The sequence below is a fragment of the Hordeum vulgare genome, chromosome 7H (genome assembly GCF_904849725.1).
Source record: "Hordeum vulgare subsp. vulgare chromosome 7H, MorexV3_pseudomolecules_assembly, whole genome shotgun sequence".
Lineage (NCBI taxonomy): Eukaryota > Viridiplantae > Streptophyta > Magnoliopsida > Poales > Poaceae > Hordeum > Hordeum vulgare.
In genome coordinates, this window is record NC_058524.1 from 305,233,739 (window position 1) to 305,254,304 (window position 20,566).

The following is a 20,566-nucleotide window of genomic DNA, read 5'->3' on the forward strand; positions in this document are numbered from 1 at the left end:
TTAAGAAGGTCATAGGCTTAAACAGAGGTGACTGGGCAGAAAACTCAACAATTTCGCCTATGTGTCTTGTATAGGTGTCGACAAGGCCACAAATGGAAAATGAATTTTACGTCCAAAGAAAATGGAAACTCCCTTTAGCAACATTGTTTGCCATTCCAAGATACACCCTTGTGCAAAATTGTTTGACCGATTTCCTTCCGATTCCATCTGATTTCCTTCTGATTCGGCACAAAACTCTCTAAATGGCAAAAATAGCTTTAGACACCCGCCACGTGGCTCCAGAGTGTGACCCCCTTCATGAACGGCACCGCCGTCTTCACTTGAGGATGGAAACAACCACACAATATGTTACTTCTCATTCGTGGAAACATTTATGCCTTAGATCGATGACATGCTGCACATCCACCCAATATTCATGTGTGGTAGCAGTCGGGCGGGTTCACGTGGTCCTAGACGAGGCCGCCGGATCCTTCACCGATGTGGATGCAGTTAGTACTTGCCCTCCTTCGTGGGTCAAGAGGGTAGAAAAAATTAGAAGAAAAATAAAAAATGAACACAATTGCATGAGCTTGATTCCTATTGGTGGAAACATTTGTTCCACGGATCGATGACGTGGCGCATATCAATCCATCTATCCATCTAGCTCTCCACCACCACATCCCTCCATCGTCATAGAGAAAAGGTAAAAAAGGAGCCCACGAGAGAGAGAGCGCCCACCAAACTCCAACGTCATCCCCTCCTCTCTATCTCGTAACCACGATCCCCTCTCCCTCGCCGCCGCCACCACCCACGCCGGCCTATTCCGGTGAGCTCCGACAACGGGAAGCACTCCCCCGAGCTCCCAAAGCTCCACGTCTTCTTCTCCTTCGTCCAGAATCCGCGCTCCCGTCCTCCTTGTTCCCCGTGGCTAGGTAGGGTTTCGGCCGCCACCTCATCTCCGGCGACGGCGAGTCCACTAGCCTGCGGATCCGGCACCGGGCTATCCCAGGTTGGTACTTCCACTCATTCCTTGCAAAGATTCTACCTCCCCACCTCACCTCACCATCTCCTTGTTTCGTTCCCTTTTCTACAGCATGGCACGGATGGGACGACGACGGCAGCAGGAGGGCGCGTTCCATCTACAAGCACCGCCGCCACCGCGCGCACGCTTCATCCTACACGCTCCACGGCCTGTTGCAAGTCCCGACCGAGAACGTTAGGGAACTGTCAGGGTTCGTCCTTCTTGGGGAACTGTCAGGGTTCGATTCTGCATCCATTATTGCTCCACTTTGCTGGTTGTTTCAACTCCCAACATTTAATTCAAAAGTGTTGCATTCTCATAAAGCCAAAAGTTATGATTGTGAATGTAGTCCTGCATAGTTAGGTTAGTAATATCAACTATCAAGTAAAGCTTGCACTCTAAAAAGGCAAAATCCAGAAATCCTTCAGAATCTTATAAGCAGTCAATTGATTTTCGCCATCCCTTCTCTTGTAATGTATAGGTAGCACTAAAGACACTTGTAGTGGTTCATAGGCTTCTACGAGAGGGGGACCCTACATTTCGGGAAGAGCTTCTTAATTTTACACAAAGGGGGCATATTCTGCAGCTCTCAAACTTCAAGGATGACTCCAGTCCAATTGGTTAGTATCTCTTCATTTGGTAGGAAATACCGTTGGCCTGCTTATTATCCTTTGATTTCCCCATGTACTAAGATTGTGTGCAGGGGCGATTTTACCGTCCAGGGCACCCTGGGCACGCGCTCGGGCTCGATGCCTCTGCGTTTCTAAACTTGGGCGAGCTTCTGAAGATGTCAGAATGGCTTGAAGCATAAGAAACTACGATTTCTGCTGAAAAAGAATGAAGGGTTACGTAAGTAACGTAACTTGGCCAGCCAGTCTGTTTCCTGCCTCTCGCATCAATTGAATAGCCCCATAGGCCCATTTGGTAGCTTTTATTTGTTGGGCCATAGCATCCACCATACAAGGCCACACGCTCGGGAAGGCAGCGAGCTTATTCGTTTCCATGAGATGTCCATGCCAGCTCAACCATCAACGACGACAGGAAGATGGCTCGTCTACGCACCATATTGCAGTAGCAGCATGGACAGCTTCAAAAATTTCTTAACCTGCACAAGGCCAGAATAAGCAACAGACAAGGGCCACCGATACTGCGACAGCATGCTATTCTCTGTAATTTATCAAGAATCCTGGAAGTGAATGCTCGTAGAGCCAAATTTCTATTTAAATTTTTTAAATCTCGAAAGTAGGAGGTTATTTTTGTCAACACAAATAAATTCACAAGTGGAATCAACATTAGATTGGTTGTGTGGCTAGAGTTTAGCATCTTATTTGCTGGTGTATCTCGTGTTTCATGTACATCAATGATCTAGGGAATATTAGTGCGTACTATGCATGACCCTTATCATGTAGACAAATATTAATTCTATCTGAATTTCGAGTTTGCTAACAACTTATGCGGTTATGCCATATGGTACATGTCATTTATCTGATTTGGTGGTTCTCGATAGACCAAAGTGGAGTACTCTAGTTTGCGGTGTGCCCTAGATTTGTGAATCTGCTAGCTCCGCCACTGATTGTGTGTTGTCCAGCTTGGGACTGTTCCGCATGGGTTCGCACATATGGTCAGTTTTTGGAGGAAAGATTGGAATGCTTCAGGATCCTGAAATAAGATGTTGAGGCTGAGCGTTTATCCAAACAAGGTCAAGATCCTGAAAAGGTATGAAGCATCATATCTCTTTTTGGCACTACAGTTCAGTAGTTTTGAGTATACACATATTAAATCAGAGTACAAATTCCTGCATCTTAATCACTGCTTCACCTGATGCTATTTCTTCATCAGGGACACAGTAGAACCAGAGACCTAGATTCCCAGGATCTGTTAGAGCAATTACCAGCTTTGCAGCAGTTACTGTATCGGCTTGTTGGATGTCGGGTGATCATCTCTTCACTCTAGGCTAACAAACCTTAGATGCGAAAATCTCTCAGTACCTTCCATTTTCATCTCTATACGTAACATGACACCAATTTGTTCTTGGTATTGCAGCCAGAAGGAGCTGCGAATAATAACTACTTCGTGCAGTATGCTCTAGCTTTGGTAAGCTCTAATTATTTTTCTCGTAGATTTGTTTGTGCTCTAGCATCTACTGATCATTTGATTTCACCTGAAGTATGCTTCATAAAATAGCCAATTTGTGCTCTTCAACCTATCTAACTGACATTGGTGAAAGTTGGGAAAGCCATTTTTCTGTTACTTGTTATGGATGAAATTACCTAGACTTTGGAGGAGCTGCAACCACTAGAACTGGCTATGGAACTCCTTTGTTATAACTTATAACTCCATAGTTTACATCTTGTCATCTTTGTTTTTGAAAAACTGTAGGATAGTCGTTTGTGCCTTGCCCTTCTAGTTGTTTCTTAGACACTGTCGCTCAATGTTAATCCTTCCTTCGGTGTATAGGATTCATACCCTGGCCAATTTTTTCTTCTTCCAATGCTCCTGGTTAATGCTGAAGTATTTTCTTAAGTGTATGTACTATTCATAGCTGTGTTGACTGTAAGACACCTTGTGTGTAGAACTATTCAGTTATGCACCTGTTCTATTTCTTTACTGAGATTATATTTGAATTTAAAAATTATTTATCTTGATTCCTTTTTTGTGTTGCTAGATAATCAAACAAAAATTTGTTGTGTTCTCAACCTCGCCACCACTTCTAAGATGCCGATTTAACTGATGGGGTGAATGACTAAGGATTTACTCTCTTTTGTACAAGTGTTAAAAGAGAGTTTCGAAATTTATTGTGCGATCAATGATGGAATTATTAACCTTGTTGATAAGGTAAAAGATCCCTAAGGGTCAGTTTTCTTTTCTTTAAACCTTCCTTGTAACTTAAATATTGTGTCTGTTGTCCCATTCTTTGATAAAATTTCAGGCTGTGGTTTTTTTGCCCCACAGTAAGTAGTCAAAAAACAAATCTAACACTACCATATTCACCTCACCAATCTAAATAATCTCACAGTATATATACCAGTGATAATAATAATAATAGTCAAAGTTGGAGCAGTTTCATGGTCCAGTTTCTAAAAACATCGCGTATGTTTTTTGCCGGAGTTAGTAGCTGACTGCTAGATGCATCCTCTTTGATAATGAACGGACCATGAAGCCGCCCAAGATTTGCAGTGTGGCGAGCAGGGACACCACATTGTTAGCAATTAACACAAGCATTTTGTGCAGAGGCAGAAGGCAAGTTTTGTTTGGGGTTGGTCCTTGCACATATCACTGTGATAGGCTCCCCATGCATGTACTTGAGCCTTTTAGGTAATGTTATAGAAAATAGCTATGAGTCAGTCTTTTCTACATGCAGATTCTTATCAACGAAGTGAATCACATAGAATATTTTATACTCATCAAGTAACAGTAACGATAGCTATTTTGTTGTATGTATATTAAACAGTTTGTCTACCAGCCATTATTTTCTTATGTGTACTATAAGCAAAGTCGATCCTCATCTCCCTCATGTTTACTGCTACAAAATTGGTGCGCCTAAGTTTTGGCCCTCAATCCCATTTTCTTCTTGCAGGCGACAATGGCAAGAGCATATTGTGCAGAGGAAGAGGATGAGAAGAAACTTGTGGTTCTCATCCAATCTTTGTGGAACTTTCTTTATGTGCGATTACGCACTTGTTGGGTCCTTTTTTCGTGCACTTGTACTTGCAGAAATATTCTGTTGTGCGCATGTAAAACTATTTTGATGTGCCCTTGTGCCCTTGTTAGGCGTTGAACCTTAATGCATGGAGTCGTGGATGATGTTTTGTATTTATGTGATATGCTACTAAATGAAATATACATTTTATTTGCAATCTTTTATTCTGTTATACTTATTTTTAATGGGCCTGTCATGAGATATGTGTGCTTCTAGCAAAAAAAAATGCTTCTACCTAAACAAATCAGACATTTTCAATAGTAAAATAGGTATTGGGCCAGGATCTGAAATTTATGATGATTTCATTTGGTCACTAGCAATGCCACGTCAGCTTGGCCACGTCAGATCCTACGTGGCTCACACAAATGGGTAATGACCAAACCAAAATTTTGGTCGATAGAGACCTACGACCAAAATTTTAGAAAGGTCATGTTTGTTCATTCTTGACGGCCAACTGTTGACGTTGTAAATTTGGTCATAAAAAGGTCAATAAACGAAAACAATGACGAATCAATGACCAATATAGGGAGTCATAATTGACCAATATTGGTACCAATATAGCTCGACGATGATCTCGGCCTTCTTGATCCAGCAAGCAAGACGGAGAAGTAGATGAGTTCTCCGACAGCATGACGACACTCCGGTGGTGGTGATGATCTACTCATTCATGGCTCTGCCCGAGCTCCGCAGAAATCCAATCTAGAGGTGAAACTGTGTGGTTTAGGCTAGAGTTGCACGTGGCAAAGTTGTGTCTCAAAAAGCCCTAAACCTCCACTATATATAGGAGGGAGGGGGAGGGGCTAGAGTTAAGGTTTTCCTCTAAGGAACCCAACGAGATCACGAGATTCGTGATAGAGGTTTACTTTGCGGCCTGTGACCGTTTGCGATGGACTAGTTGGAGCACCCCTGCAGGGTTTAATCTTTTGGAAAGCCGTGCACGCGGTTATGTGGCAACTTGGAATATTTTTTAACATCCGGTTATAGATAACTTGAATCTAATCTAATAAAATTGTCAACTGTGTGCGTAATCGTGACTGTCCCCTTCGGAGACCTCTCTTCGATCGGGAACACGGTGGGGTTATGATTGACGTAAGTAGGTGTTCAGGATCACTTTTTGATGAGCTAGTCGTCGATCGCTAGTATAGACCACCTTCAATACTTATTCTATGTAAGTTAGCCACCATAAATTCTTAGGATGCTGCAACCTAAACACTGAACCTTCCTTGCCTAATAACTTGACTAGTTCTGGCACCGAGGTCATAGATTGCTGAGTCCCCATGGCTCACAGATTACTTCCACACCCCAACAGGTACATGTACACCCGACGCAGGTGATCCCGATGGCACGCAACTGGCGTGGCCGTACGATGAGGAGACCGACCGCTTGTACGTGAACTATCCAGAAGACTGAGGCATGGTCGTGATCATGGGCAAGCATGCAGGGTAGCATAGTCATTTCTCATGTTTTGTAGTCCGTAGCGGAACTACCTTGTTTGAATGTGTGATGTTACTCTGATATTATTTATGAGATGGCAGTTGAATCCCTAATTGTCATTCTATTATTATGTATGTTCTATGTTACCGTGTTTGCGAAACGCTTACATGCGCTTCTTTCCTCTTTGGGGCCTCGCTCCCCTAAACCGGAAAGGACCGCATCTTTGTCCTTACGGAGCGCCCCTGCATGGTTAAATCTTTCGGAAAGCCATGCCCGCGGTTATGTGGCAACTTGGAAACCTTGTTTAACATCCGGTTCTAGATAACAAGAAGTGAGCTTAATTAAAATGTGCCAACTGAGTGCGTAACCATGATTGTCTCTTTCGTGAGCTCCTTCTCTGATCGAGGACACGGTGGGGTTATGTCTGACGTAAGTAGGTGTTCAGGATTAGTCATTTGATCTGCAGTAGTTCACATCCGTTATGCGTAGATCATCCCCCTCTTTTATTCTTGTACTCGTAAGTTACCCACCTCAAATAAATGCTTAGTCGCTTGCTGCAGCCTCACCACTTAACAACACCTCACCCATTAAGCTTTGCTAGTCTTGATACCTTTGGAAATGAGATTGCTGAGTCCCTGTGGCTCACAGATTCCTAAAACAACAGTTGAAGGTACATGTAAAGAGTTACTTTGACGTGAGAGCGGTGATTGTTCTATTTGGAGTTTCTTCTTCTTCTTCTTCATCGATCTAGGATGGGTTCCAGGCCGGCAACCAGGGATAGCAAGGATGGATGTCGTTCTTTTATCATTTCTTTTTGTCCGTAGTCGGACCCTGCTCTTCTTCATGATGACCGTATATTGTTGTATTGATATGATTTTGATGTAGCTTGTGGCGGGTGTAAGCCAACTCCTTATACACACCTTTTCAGTACATGTACTTGTAACGATATCCATTCTTGCGAAACGACGAAATCCGTTTCTATCCCTGTCGTGGCCCTCGTGCCAAAATAAGGATAGGATTGCATCTTTGGAGTTACAAGTGGGTATCAAAGCAGCACCGGCCTAGGAGCCCCCTTGATTAATCAAACTGCTTTGAGTCTAGTTATATATCAGAGAGTAGGATTCTTTTCTCTTCTCTTCTATGCTCTCATGAGGAATCTTGACATAATAATTTTAATTCTACAGCTCTTCTCACTCAATTTTTTTTTAGGATCACGCGGGTATTTCGGAATCTATATGTGACGGAGTTTTGTGTTGGGGCCTCCTGTCTGACTTGATTTCTTCCGGGGAGTTGGGCTCCATGGGATTCTCGAGCACATCACCATCATTCAGATTTCCTAGTATCTCACAATGGAGGATGTTCGTAATTGCTTCAACACAATTAGTGGCGAGATGACTCCGGCATCCCCAGTACTGGTGGAGAGCGTTCGGATGTACTTCCATACTTGGTATCGTTGTGATTAAGAGGGTCTGAGATAGATCAGTTTCTGAGATTCTGGTTATGTGTTGACGGATGTGATACACTGGACGGGTTAGTGTTATTTCTAGGAGTTGAATGAAATTTTCTCCTTGTATCCGTGGACCCGATTGCATGACGAGAAATTTCGGAAGTTCTTAGGTGGGAATTCAAGTAGTTACTTACAGGACAATCTTCCAACATATGAATGATGTCAGGTTCGGGTTCGAAATCTAGTGGAATACCACGAAAATATCGGACGAAATCGGTGTCATGAATTTGTTCTGGCTTGTGTTGTAAGCCTCATCCTTCGTGTTGTTCATGTATGGTAATTCGAGTTGCTTCGAAGTCAAGTGGTGAATTCATATATTCCAAGAGGTATTCTCATATTTCTGTGAGAGTACTAATTAATTATTTGTCTCAATCAAGTTGTCTTATCAATTCTTTTCAACCCGAGTCGTCATGTCAATTCTTTTCCAACTGGAGTGCTTCTCTTCAAGTGAATTCAATCATCTCCAAAAATTGCAAGATCAATCTCTCATTTCTTCTGGAGTTTGTCTCATGTGTCCCAAGTTGTTTTTGATTTTTACCGCCCTCCCACCCTTTTTTTTGTGATTTAGTTATCATCCAAGTGTCTTCCTTTCATTATTGCTTACGCTATCTTTTCTTTTCTTTTGTTCCTGGTGATTTATTGTGAAGATTCTCAGGAGTTCTAAATTCATCATTTCTTCATTCTTGTTATCTTTTCTGGTGGATTCAATTCAAGCTCTCGGTGTTCATCATATCCTTTTCTTTTGTTCAATGATTCATGTGTTGGAAAATCTTATTCAAGTCTTTCTTGTTTTTCATCTCTCTCCATTCTATCTGGAGTGTTTAAGATATCTCAGTGTTTCTTGTTCTCAATCCTTTCAATTATTTCGAGGTTCCCACCTCATCTAGTTTTCATTTGTACCGGTGCAATATCTCTCTTCCTAAGCAATTGTTTCAACGGTGGTTTCTTTTGAGTCGACCCATAACCCACAAGGTTTACAGGACCTTTCTTGGATCTTTTTTTTTCTGGAAATCTCTTATTCTTTTTAAATATGACGTAAGAGTTATTTCAATCAGTCATATTCCTTCTTCAAGATCAATCTAAATTATTTTCATCTTTGGTTCAATCTGGTCCTTTTCATTATTCCGGAGTGTCTCGGTAATTCCTGATGGTGTCCTCGTCATCATTCTCAGCTTGTAAGACAGAAGAAGTGTTTCTCTTAAATATTTCTCCATTCTTTTGCAGATTGTCATCTCAGCTTCGTGTTATGTTCTCAATTGTTTCTAATCATGAGTAATTCCTTCCATATCTAACCGGTGCATTTGAGAGTTGTTTTCATATCTTCATCCTCTGAAGGCCACCATTTCATAAGATTTCTTCATTCTCAGCTTTTATCTTTCCTTCTCAATTGTCGTCTCTTCATTCGTCTCTCAATTATTCCGGTGCCTTGTTCGAGTTTTATCTCAGGTCAAGATGTATTCATTCTCATGTATCTCCATTCATTCTTGGTATCCTTATTCATTTGCAAATTCTTACCGGTGTCTTGTTCGAGTATTCTCTAATCGAATCATGCTCTTTTTGTCCTCATGTAGCCCAGTTCATTTGTATTATCCTCTTTCATTCCAAATTCTTACCGGTGTTTCTTTCAAGAATTTTTCAAGTGGTGCCTTATCTATCTCTCTCTTCAATCTTTTTTTTTCAAGAAGAATAAGTGATATGCTAAATCTTTCATGTTCTTTCCTTTCATACCAATTTAGTTGGTTTGTTGTGAATATTGTCAAGATCTTTCCATCTTATCAAATTTTGCCACAATTTCCTACCGAAGTGTTGCCAAAATTTCCTGTGAATTCTTTGCTTGTTTCTCATATCATACTTCATCTCTTTGCAACCTTTAAGGATCGTTTGTGTCGCTCGTTTGTCACAGAAGCGATTAAGTTTTACCTCTTCCTCTTTCCTTTCCTCTTCCCCTTTCATTCTTAGAATTTGGGTCGAGATCCCTTGTTAGTGTAGGAGAGTTATAACAGCGTGAGACCGATGCTCCAGAAGATTCCCCTTTTATTCCGTTGCCGCCGGTTGATTAGATTGTTTGTCGCACTCATCATCGCATCATGCGCATCATATGCATTGCATCGGCACTTCGTTGCCATCAGTTTTCAAAACCTCAATCCGTTATTAGTTGCCGGTTCTCTCCGTTTCCGTCGTTGACCGTTTCGAGTCCAACCACACACGCACACACCCACAACATCGATAAAATATTGATTTTAAAAGTGTTGTAAAATATTCTCGGATTGGGTTGAAGCTTCACGTACGGTCTTATTTTAATGTAGGTAGGCTGCATGGAAAATTTCGTCGCAATAGGAGTTCGTTTGATACCCGAACAGTCGACTGTAGCGGCGTCGTCACTCGTTTATCGTCATAGGTTTTTCGATGTTTTAAAATGTTGTCTCGGGCCCAAAAAACCCCTCTCTCATCTCAGTCCAACGTATCCACACACCCCAACAACACACCTAGCTACCCCTCCGATCAGAGCCATCGGATCGCGATCCAACAATCCGAATTGGACAAAAAAACCTAATTTAACCCAATTTCCTATAAATAGACCCCTAGCCTTGAAACCCTAACCCTACCTTGAAATCCACGCAGCCATCTCCCACCGCAGCCGCCAACAGCCTCCACCTCCCACCCCAACTGCCGGCCCGCCGAGCCCAACCAGGGCCTGCCCAGGCCCGGTTCGCCGCCACCGTTCCAAGGAACTGGAGCTCCCCAGCGCCCGTAGCAAACCGAGGGGAGGTCCTCGATCCCGTTTCCCGGGCCGCCCCAAACTTGCATCCACTCCGACCACCGGACCCGGCCAGGTTGCTGGCGACCGCCGGAGCGCCGCTAGGGCTCCCCCACGCCGTACCCCGCCCCCTCCGTTGACCGCACAAACCCATGGCTGCTGGCCTCGAGTTTCTCGCCGCTCGCTGCCGCAGGGCACGCTGCCGCCAGATCCGGGGAACTCCCCGCCGGTGTGGTGTGTTACCGGCCGAATCCATGCTTCAGCGCCCCATCCCTGACCTCTGCTGCTCGAGTTCATGCCAGAATTTGAGCATCCCCGTGCCTGCCTCGTCACGACCATGGGAGCGAGGAGGACAAAGCCCTCCCGCTCGCTCTTTCGCCCGCGTGGGCCATGTGGTGCCGGCCCACCTTGCCTCAACCGCCGACCCAAGCAAACCACCTTGCGCTTTTGGTCTGATCTGGTCCGAGGTGAGCTCCGCCCTGCGACATGTTTATTTTCGGTCAAAGCAGCATCATTCCAGAACTCACCTCCTAGCCCGATTGGTAGCGAGCGATATGTTTAACCAGGCGGTCTGGGTTTCAAATCCCGGACACGCTCTGTTGTTTTTGCACCCTGTTTGGGTTTGTAGTGTTGTTCACATTGGCTCGAGGGTTTGTGTCATATTCTCCCGAGGCAAAATTGACAAAAATGACCCCTGGAACGAAAGAACTCACGGATTGACCCCTCGGGAGAAATAATTCACCGGCCTGACCCTTTTGTGTGGCGCCCGACACCTCGGCGCCACACTGTACTGTGTGACGCCTAGGGGTTAGGCGCCACACCCCCGACCACGTGGCAGGGAGGGCCCCACCCCCAGGCAGTGTGACGCCTAAGTCTCAGGCGTCACACATTGTAATGTGTGGCGCCTGACCCTTAGGCGCCACACACTGACTTACAGGGCCACGGGCCAGCCCCCTCCCCACCCCCTCCCCACCCCCTCCCTCATTCCCCTCCCCCAGCCCCTCTCCCAGCCACTGCCCCCTCCCTCAAATCCTTCTCTACATCACCAAATCTGAAGGTTTGGAGCGGGCATTTGTTGTCCAATCACTCCCCTAAGGTAATCCCCACCTCTCCCCTCATTCTCATCCAAAGGAAAATCTTTTGTGTTCTTTTTTTTTGCAAATTTGAGGAAACCCTAGTTTTTCATGAAATGTGGGATGTATATCATATTGTTTTATTTGTTTGTATGTTAGGATAAGGGGTATGATGGGGTTAGGATTAGGGTTGTTTGGATGTGTGCATTATGGTTGTTTTAGGGTTAGGCTAGGGTTAGGCTAGGGTTAGGGATGTTTGGTTGTGTTAGGGTTATGAGGGGGTTAGGGTTATTTGGAAGTTAGGCTATGGTTATTGTAATTGTATGATTGCTCATAAAAAGGTTCTATGTTTTGTTGTTTAGGTATGGGAAGAACATGTGTTTATATTCATCACGTGGACAAGGATGCCTTTTTAAAAGGCAATATTGATCCGGACCCGGATGAGCTTGACATGGTGTTCGATTTGTGTCCTAGCTATGCTGAATTGTTGGAACAAGTCCGAAAGGATTTGAATTGGATGGACCCTAGTGATGTAGTTGAGTTTGCTGGTAGGCATAATGTGGGATTCAGAATGCACATTCGTTGGAAGACCATGCGTGTCAACTCCGAGCAACGTTGGCTTGCATACAAGGATACGGTGGCCGAATCACTAGACAAGGCTCTAGAGTTATTTGCCATGAAAACAAATGTTCCTAACTTGTTGGATTTGAACCGGGTTTCCTCTTCGATTGTTGAAGCTATTCCTGCAACCATCAACGAAGAGGCCAGCATTGAACCTCTTTCTTGTGTGTATGAGGCTAACGAAGAGGTCAACATTGAACATGAACCATTGGTAGAGGCTAATTATGAGCACTATGATGATGGTAATGTTCTTCATGACAACAATCTTGGTGATTTGGACAAATATAATTTGCAAGAGACAATGGACCATTCCATTCCGTACTCACGTGGGTATGCCTCTGAGTCTGACGATGAGGGTCCCGATGAAGAAGTTGATGAGGAAGGGTTCACGGCAAAGGAGGCTGAAGCTTTCACGAAGGTATTAAAGCGTGATCACCGGACACCATTGTTCGAGGATCTTAGCCTTGCGGATGAAGCCGTGGTTGACGGAGGCGAAGGCATATTGTTTGGAGTTAGGCCACCTTCTCATCGGGACACACATGGGAAGAATATTATTTTGCCGGGGTCAAAGTTCGAAACATTCTTTGAACTGAAGATGTGGTTGGATGAATATTCTGTTACGCATTACAGGCCACACAAAGTTGTTCATTCAAACATGAAGCTGCATTACACGGTTGCTTGTGAGGATAGAGGTTGTCCTTGGATTGTCCGTGCAAGACCATGGAAAGGAGGGCCAGGATGGAACATTGTCAGTTGTATGCCTCACATGTGTCAAGGCAAGAGGGTTGATGGTGCCCTATCGTCGCAAAGCCATAGACAACTAACCTCCGAGTTCATCGCTTATAGGCTTTCCAACTCCATCTCCTCTCTTCCTACAATGAGCATAAAAAGCATACAAGACCTTGTGAAAGCCCTCTTTCACTACGAGGTGAAATATGGTAAGGCATGGAAAGCAAAGCAAGCCGCATTCAAGATGTTGTATGGTGATTGGGAGGAAGCATACAACCGCATACCTAGGTTGTTGGGAGCTATTGCCCACACTAACCCGGGCATGGTTCATGTGGTCGAGCCGTATGGGGAGAAAACAAGGATTAAGAAATTGACAAAAATGACCCCTGGAACGAAAGAACTCACGGATTGACCCCTCGGAAGAAATAATTCACCGGCCTGAGGCTTAGGCGCCACACATGGACTTATACTGGGGGAGGGGGGTGGGGAGGGGCTGCCCTGAGGATGTATAAGCCCATGTGTGGCGCTTAAGGCTTAGGCGCCACACATGGACTTATACTGGGGAGGGGGTGGAGAGGGGCTGCGTTGAGGCTGTATAAGCCCATGTGTGGCGCCTAAGCCTTAGGCGCCACACTGCACAGGTGTGGCGCCTAAGGCTTAGGCGCCACACATGTGAAAACCTGCTGGAACTGAATATGAAAAGCAATTTCTGACAGCAATAAAGATCTTAGAACAGCAATACATCAATATATTGACAGCAATAAGGATCTTGTGAGTGCAAGAAAGCAATATATTTCCAGCAATAAGGATCTTTTGATAGCACTAAATGGTTCTCAACAACTGCAACTAGAACTAAATGGTTCACAACTCGAAATAGTTCAAGACTACAATAAATAGTTCAGCTCGACAAGTGCAACACCAACTACAAATCACTTAGGGCCTCGTCCCCTCTTGGATACTAGCTTCTTCCTTCTCGCAACCACAAATTGATCCGGGTCATCGGACTCATCGTCATCGTCATCCTCAACCTCATCCTCCCTGCTTCTCATCCTTGACAAACGAGAGCTCCCGGCCACCGGATTCTTCCCTTTCGCATAATCATCCGGTGAGTAGCGCTTAAATTCCTTCCTGGGCTTCAACACGTAAGCGGAGCGTTGGAAAGCCTTCAACGTCATGTCGTCCGCAGCCTAATACACATGAAGGTTCAAAGTTACAAATTTGAAGGTTCAAGGCTGAAGGTTGAAAATGCAAACTGCATGGCTATGTCATACCTGATGAGTGTCAGCATCATCCTCCTGAGTATTTCTTTGGGTAATGTCACCATCATCCATATGAGCGCCCGAAGAAGCCGAATCGTCAAGTGTATTTCTTTCGGATGAACCGGATCTCGAAGGTGAAACATATTCAGGGTCACGGCAACCTAAAATGTTGGATAGGCGCCGTAACTTCTTGCCCTGTTCCTGTTAGATTCAAATATAAATGACATATATTAGGTAACCTATAATGTTGCATTCTGGGCAAAATAATAATAATGACACAACACCTTTATGAATAGACGAAGTGCACATTCTCCCTTTTTTCCTCAAGGTGTGTTATCTAGAATATCTTCGGACTCGTCAGCTTGTTTCTTGACCTCTTTGCGCTATGATCACAAGACAATGACAACAAATAAGTGCAAGTGAATAGGTCCGCTAGAATTCATAATTTACATAGGGGAGCACACTTACCACAAAGTTCAGGACAGGGGCGAAGGAAGTTTGGTACCCTTCGCGAATCAACTTGCTGTAACCGCCTTGGGCAAGTTCATCGTACTCAGTGGGTTCTTCCAATATGTCCTCCTCGTAAGCCGGCGGACAAATCTCGACACGAGTACTCTCCTAAAACCATCTTAGGTAGTTGCTGAACGCAAGAGCACAATGCTGACGGTACTGGGTTCGTTGTATGCTCGAAGTTGCCTGCACACTTTGCTCGAACATAAGGACGTAGCTCTTATGATGCTTCTGCCAGTCCTTGATTTTTCGCTGCCTCCTCCTATCCAACCTGCTTTGAACAAAACACATCAGTAGCTCGCTCAACACTAAGAACAAAACTAATCACTAATTATTTTTTGTTACCTGTGAAGCTGTGTGTCCGTGTCCACCCACTCCGGCGGGTGTGGCTGAAAGTAACCAAATTGACGCAGCACACGATGCGGGAGATGCCACTCAACCGCCCAATTGCATATTAGGGGACAACGCATTAGCCAAAGATGTCTTTCCTGCACGCATAGTGGATTCAGCTCGAACGTGTGTGCATCACCAAAGTTTGTCCCGACACCATATGGCTCCCATTCAACCTACAACACAAGATGAATACCACAATTCATTTCACTCACAACATAGAAGCTGGAAGTCAACTCTGAAACCATCTTACCTGCTCGGGGGTAAGCGAATCCATCTCGTTGGTGTACTGCTTGTACAATAGGTTCACTTCGCTTGCCACCTCCGGTACCAAGTCCCACTTGTAAGCCCATGTAGGTTGACGTACAGAGTTGTCGTGGTCATCCCAGGTATTCCACTTTGAGCTTTTAGGGCGTCCAACAGGTAGGCGTTCCCAGCTCCATACTGAAAGTAGGAGCATACAACCACCAACTCCACCGTCCTTTGTCGTCCTGCGACAAGCATCGTCCAACTACAAGTAACAACAAACATGCATCAGTTTAGCAGAAAAAGATAACAGAGAGTACTTAACATTAACAATTTATTACCTGCCGATACAAGTAAGCAAGTGCGGCCGAGCCCCAGCTGAACTTGTTGTCCAAAACAGTCAACGCCTTCAGCCACATCCAAGGAGCATTCTTGCCTGTGCCGTCCGCAAAGATAGTCCTAGAGATGACGTACCACATGTAGACGCGAGCATACCTCTGGATGACCTCGTCATCTGCGTCCTCAGGACAATGAGCAAAGTTGGCGGCAATCCAAGTGAAAGTGGCGCCGGCAGGGACTCTATCTTTCTTCCCTCCATCTTCCACCTCCGGCTCCTGCGGCGACATACCAATAAGAGCCTCCATTTGATGCCACCATCCCTCAGAATCAGTGCTCATACATAGTGGCTTCCCCTCGATGGGAAGAGCGGTGATCATGGAAACATCTTGAAGAGTAACCGTCATCTCTCCGGTCCGGAGGTGAAAACTATGTGTCTCCGGCCTCCAACGATCAATGAGTGCTGTGACTGCCGCAGCGTTCAGATTTGGAGTTGACCGACTCACAAGCTGCACGAATGGAAGGAGTCCCGTCATCTCGATGTACGGGGTGTACCGCTCATCGTAATGCATTACAGAGGATGCCCCATGAGACCGGATCTTCAGGGGCGTAAGCTCCTGCAAACATATAGGAGAAGAAGATATCAAGTGCTTATTACATTTTCAAAATATTACTAATCTACTAATCATTTTCTACTTACCATCTTCTTCTCCGACATGAAATAGGCCCGGTGTTCAGCGTCATAAACATCATTCAAAAGCCACACCATCCTACAAATCACAAAAAATTACTCATTTACTAATATTCAAATAAGACTCATATACTCATATGAACTACTACTAATACTAACTACTACCACTAACTACAAACCAAAACCTAATGCAATTCCTATACCTACTACTACTAACTACTACTACTACTAACTACTAACTAGTCAAAACCTAACTCATATCCTAACTAGTTAAAACCTAATGCAAATCCTAACTCATATCCTAACTAGTCAAAACCTAACTCATATCCTAACTAGTTAAAACCTAATCCAAATCCTAACTCATATCCTAACTAGTCAAAACCTAACTCATATCCTAACTAGTTAAAACCTAATGCAAATCCTAACTCATATCCTAACTAGTCAAAACCTAACTCATATCCTAACTAGTTAAAACCTAATGCAAATCCTAACTCATATCCTAACTAGTCAAAACCTAACTCATATCCTAACTAGTTAAAACCTAATGCAAATCCTAACTCATATACTAACTAGTCAAATCCTAACTCATATCCTAACTAGTCAAAACATAATACAATTCATATACCTACCTCTACTACTAACTACTACTACTACTCACTATTCATATACTCAACCAAAACCAAAACCTAATGCAATTCCTATACCTACTACTACTACTAACTACTAACTACTCATATACTCAACCAAATCCTAACTAGTCAAATCCTAAGAACCTACTCAAATCAATATACTAAAATCAATCTACTCAACCAAAACATAATAAAATTGGATAGAAGGATGGGAAAGGGAAGGGATGGGGGAGGACATTACCTTGGGGGATCAATCCAAGGAAGAAATCCTCAGATCTGAAGGAGATTGGGGAGGGGATTAGGGAGGGGATGAGAGCCAGCCGCCGCAATGGAAGTTTCTGTTTGAATGAGGGAGGGGGTGGGGAGGGGGGTGGGGAGGGGGCTGGCCCGTGGCCCTGTAAGTCAGTGTGTGGCGCCTAAGGGTCAGGCGCCACACATTACAATGTGTGACGCCTGAGACTTAGGCGTCACACTGCCTGGGGGTGGGGCCCTCCCTGCCACGTGGTCGGGGGTGTGGCGCCTAACCCCTAGGCGTCACACAGTACAGTGTGGCGCCGAGGTGTCGGGCGCCACACAAAAGGGTCAGGCCGGTGAATTATTTCTTCCGAGGGGTCAATCCGTGAGTTCTTTCGTTCCAGGGGTCATTTTTGTCAATTTTGCCTTCTCCCGAACCCTTTTCTGATCACAGGTTATTAGTAGAGCTATCGGTCAGCCGCACATGTGTAGACCCAAGAGACCGGAGTTCAGATCCCAGGTTCTCCGTTTTTCACACATGGTCACTTGGGCCTGATCCAATCCTGGGTTGCTGCACTAGGATGCAATTCAGCCCGGTTGTGTTTTTTTCGGCCGTGCAAATTTCTTCTTTATCCAAGAATTCAGAAAATGCCATGTTTTAAAGATGGTCATATCTTTTAAACCGTGCGTCGGATCAAAATGAGTTAGATATGCAGACGCGTAAAACTTCGTGTAGATCAATATTTTCCAACTCTCATGCATATTAAAAACGATTAACCTTGTTGTTTGCCTTGTTTTGCGTGAAGCCATGCTAAATCGGTTTAATCCGTAGCTGGTTAACCGTAGCTCCGTTGGAGATGAGCTATATATATGTAAATCGACTAGAATGACGCATAGAACCACGTGAAACTCTTTATTCTGATGTTTACCAAACATTAAAAACAGATTTCTTAATTAACATATGGGGTCATTTTGGAGATCCTATATGTCGTTTCCGTCCTCATTTTAAATGTCTAGATAGGTAGTTTATTTATGTTTCACCTCTTGCCATGTTAAACAATATTTAATATTGTCGTATACCTAAATAGGTGTGAACTAAATAATTTGTATGTGGAGTTTCATCAATATGCAACTCGTTGCATATTGAGCTTCACTTAATGTGTAGTGTTCGATTGTTGTGAATTGTCGTTCCACGCCTTGCATAATTAAAATGGACATGCATCATATTAGGTTGTGCATCATATCGTGCATGTGCCGTTGTGAATATCGTGTGTTAATTCTTGTTTACAGTTTGCTTCGTCTCGATAGAGTTCCACAAGCATGTCTGATTGCGAGGATCCGATCGACTAAGTCGGTTCGTCTGCTTCACGGTTTCGTTCTTCTTCCAAGATGGATCACACGCAAGATAATCAATTCTCTAGATACCATTAATATCATTGCCATGCTAGTTGTTTTATTACTATGTCACACCCTTCTTTCACTACCACTTTTTCTATAATTCAAAAATCTGAGTTTATTAAAACTTTTTCAAAACTAATGTTGTGAATGACATTATTATCGCTGTGTGCTTGTATGCTTGATCATGTGATATTAAAAACCACATTTCTCATTAATTAATTATATTTAAAACCCTTTTTATTATTTCTGGTCAAAATAAAACCCTACCTTGGGTTGCACTACAAGTCCTTGATGACAAGGAGTGTTCTTACCCAAAGTTGGTGATCTGATTCTAGGACCATTTTGGAGCACCAAACCATATAATAATTATTTTATGAATTATTTTCCTAATTTATTTGCATGTCCATATATGAGGCCATAAATGGTATTCCTATATGGAAAAATACTTTTCTACCTTAGAAATATCTGATAAAATTTGGAGATGATCAGAAGGACATATATTTTTCATACATAAGATTTTTAACCCCTATTTATATTATTATTATTTGAGTAAAACCCTGAAAACCATTTCTGTCTATTTTGACCTTTTGAAATGTTTCCAAAGGAAATATTCTTAATAAATTCCTAGAAATTTCCAGTGGTACCCGTAAGCCATATTTGGTGTCCACATAAAGTTTTACCTTAATTCAAGGTGATTAAGAACACCAAATAACTGCAAAACCCCTTATGTCCAGATTGATGTTAGAGCAACTCTACATAGCAAAGTGTGTCCAATGGAGTCGAAACTTTCCAGGAGTACCTAATACCTCAAATGAGGCTTCCATACCAAAAATGAGATCTGTGGGACTTAATTTGCCCACACTCTCTTTGGAAGGAACATATCTGGTCATTTGATGATGTTTTCAAGTTTACAAAGCTAAACTTGTCCAATGGAGCTCAAACTTGTTGAAAACCCTTGTTTTAGCACCAAACCCAATCCTGTTAAGTTGTAGAGCCAGTGGTGGGGTGCAACCACCCCAAACCACTGTCGAGCACCTTCGGACAGATGGGTAAAACCCCTCCTAACCTTAGCTAAACCCCAACCCTTTCTCCCAAACTCTCAGATTAGGTGGCCAACATTAATGCCAAGACCTAGTCAACTGGCCTCTCTTTGGGTCAAAGTAGAAATGACAAAATCCCCAATCTAAGCTTCAGCTCAAGGCTAACAACACCTGTTTTTCTTGTGCCCCTTGACCAGCCGAAGCTAACACGGGTCTTCAACGGCTAGCCATATCCCAACCAGTGCCCAGGACATGCTAGACACGTCCAAGGCACCCCAGGGTGCCCTAGTATGTCATGGCATGCCAAAGCTGCACTCTAGGCGCGCTACAAGAAGCCACCGAGTTGGGGACAGCGCTCTCGGCCAGTTCCAGCCTCCTCCGAAGTGTCTAACCTCTTCCCCGACAGCTCCTCTGCATCAGGCGACCATCAGGGCCCCTCCTCTCCCGCGCTAAGAACTGGTGCGACGCGTGCCCGCGCGCACCAGAACCGGCCAGGGATGCGCGGCCAAGGATGCTCGTCTCTCCTCTCTCTCCCTTCCTCACAGTGAGCCCTGGCAGTCCAAAACCACGTCCTGAGACCGTGGTTTCGACCCCAGGTCCTCTCTGCACCCCAATGCGCGCCACGGTGAATCACTGGCGCTCCCGAGTCGGCTCACCGTCGCGGGCCTATATATAGCCTCCCCCCTCGCTCCAGTACCCCTCAAACCTCATCGCAACAACTTCTAGCACCTCCCTAGACATCCTAGTAAGCCAGCAGAGCCCCGGTGCTCGAGATCGACCGAGGCCCCTCCGCCTCGGAGCTCCGGTCGATCTCCGGCTACACGTCGGCTCCTGGGTCCCTCTGCCCCCGAAACCACTCCCACTGACACCAGGAATCTTTCCCCTCTCTTCCCCGAGCAAATCCGTGACCCTAGCTGCCACCCCCACCTTCGCCCGAAACCCCTCCGTCGCGGCTACCTCGCCGCCGGTCAACCTGAGCCTCTCCGCCGTTGTCTCAACCACCATCAGGTA

General features: G+C 44.5%; 1 long non-coding RNA gene across 7 annotated transcripts; it reads left to right on the forward strand.

The window, feature by feature from the left end:
* Positions 1-749: 749 nt before the first annotated feature.
* LOC123410160 lies at positions 750-4,857 on the forward strand. 7 transcript variants are annotated; one of them, XR_006612990.1, is made up of 9 exons: positions 750-988; positions 1,073-1,238; positions 1,482-1,620; positions 1,704-1,849; positions 2,589-2,716; positions 2,840-2,932; positions 3,044-3,094; positions 3,666-3,852; positions 4,578-4,857. It is a non-coding gene; the product is annotated as an uncharacterized LOC123410160 (long non-coding RNA). The 7 variants fall into 7 exon arrangements; XR_006612985.1 differs by having other exon boundaries at positions 3,666-3,835; positions 4,232-4,857; XR_006612991.1 differs by having other exon boundaries at positions 3,666-3,835.
* Positions 4,858-20,566: the final 15,709 nt, after the last annotated feature.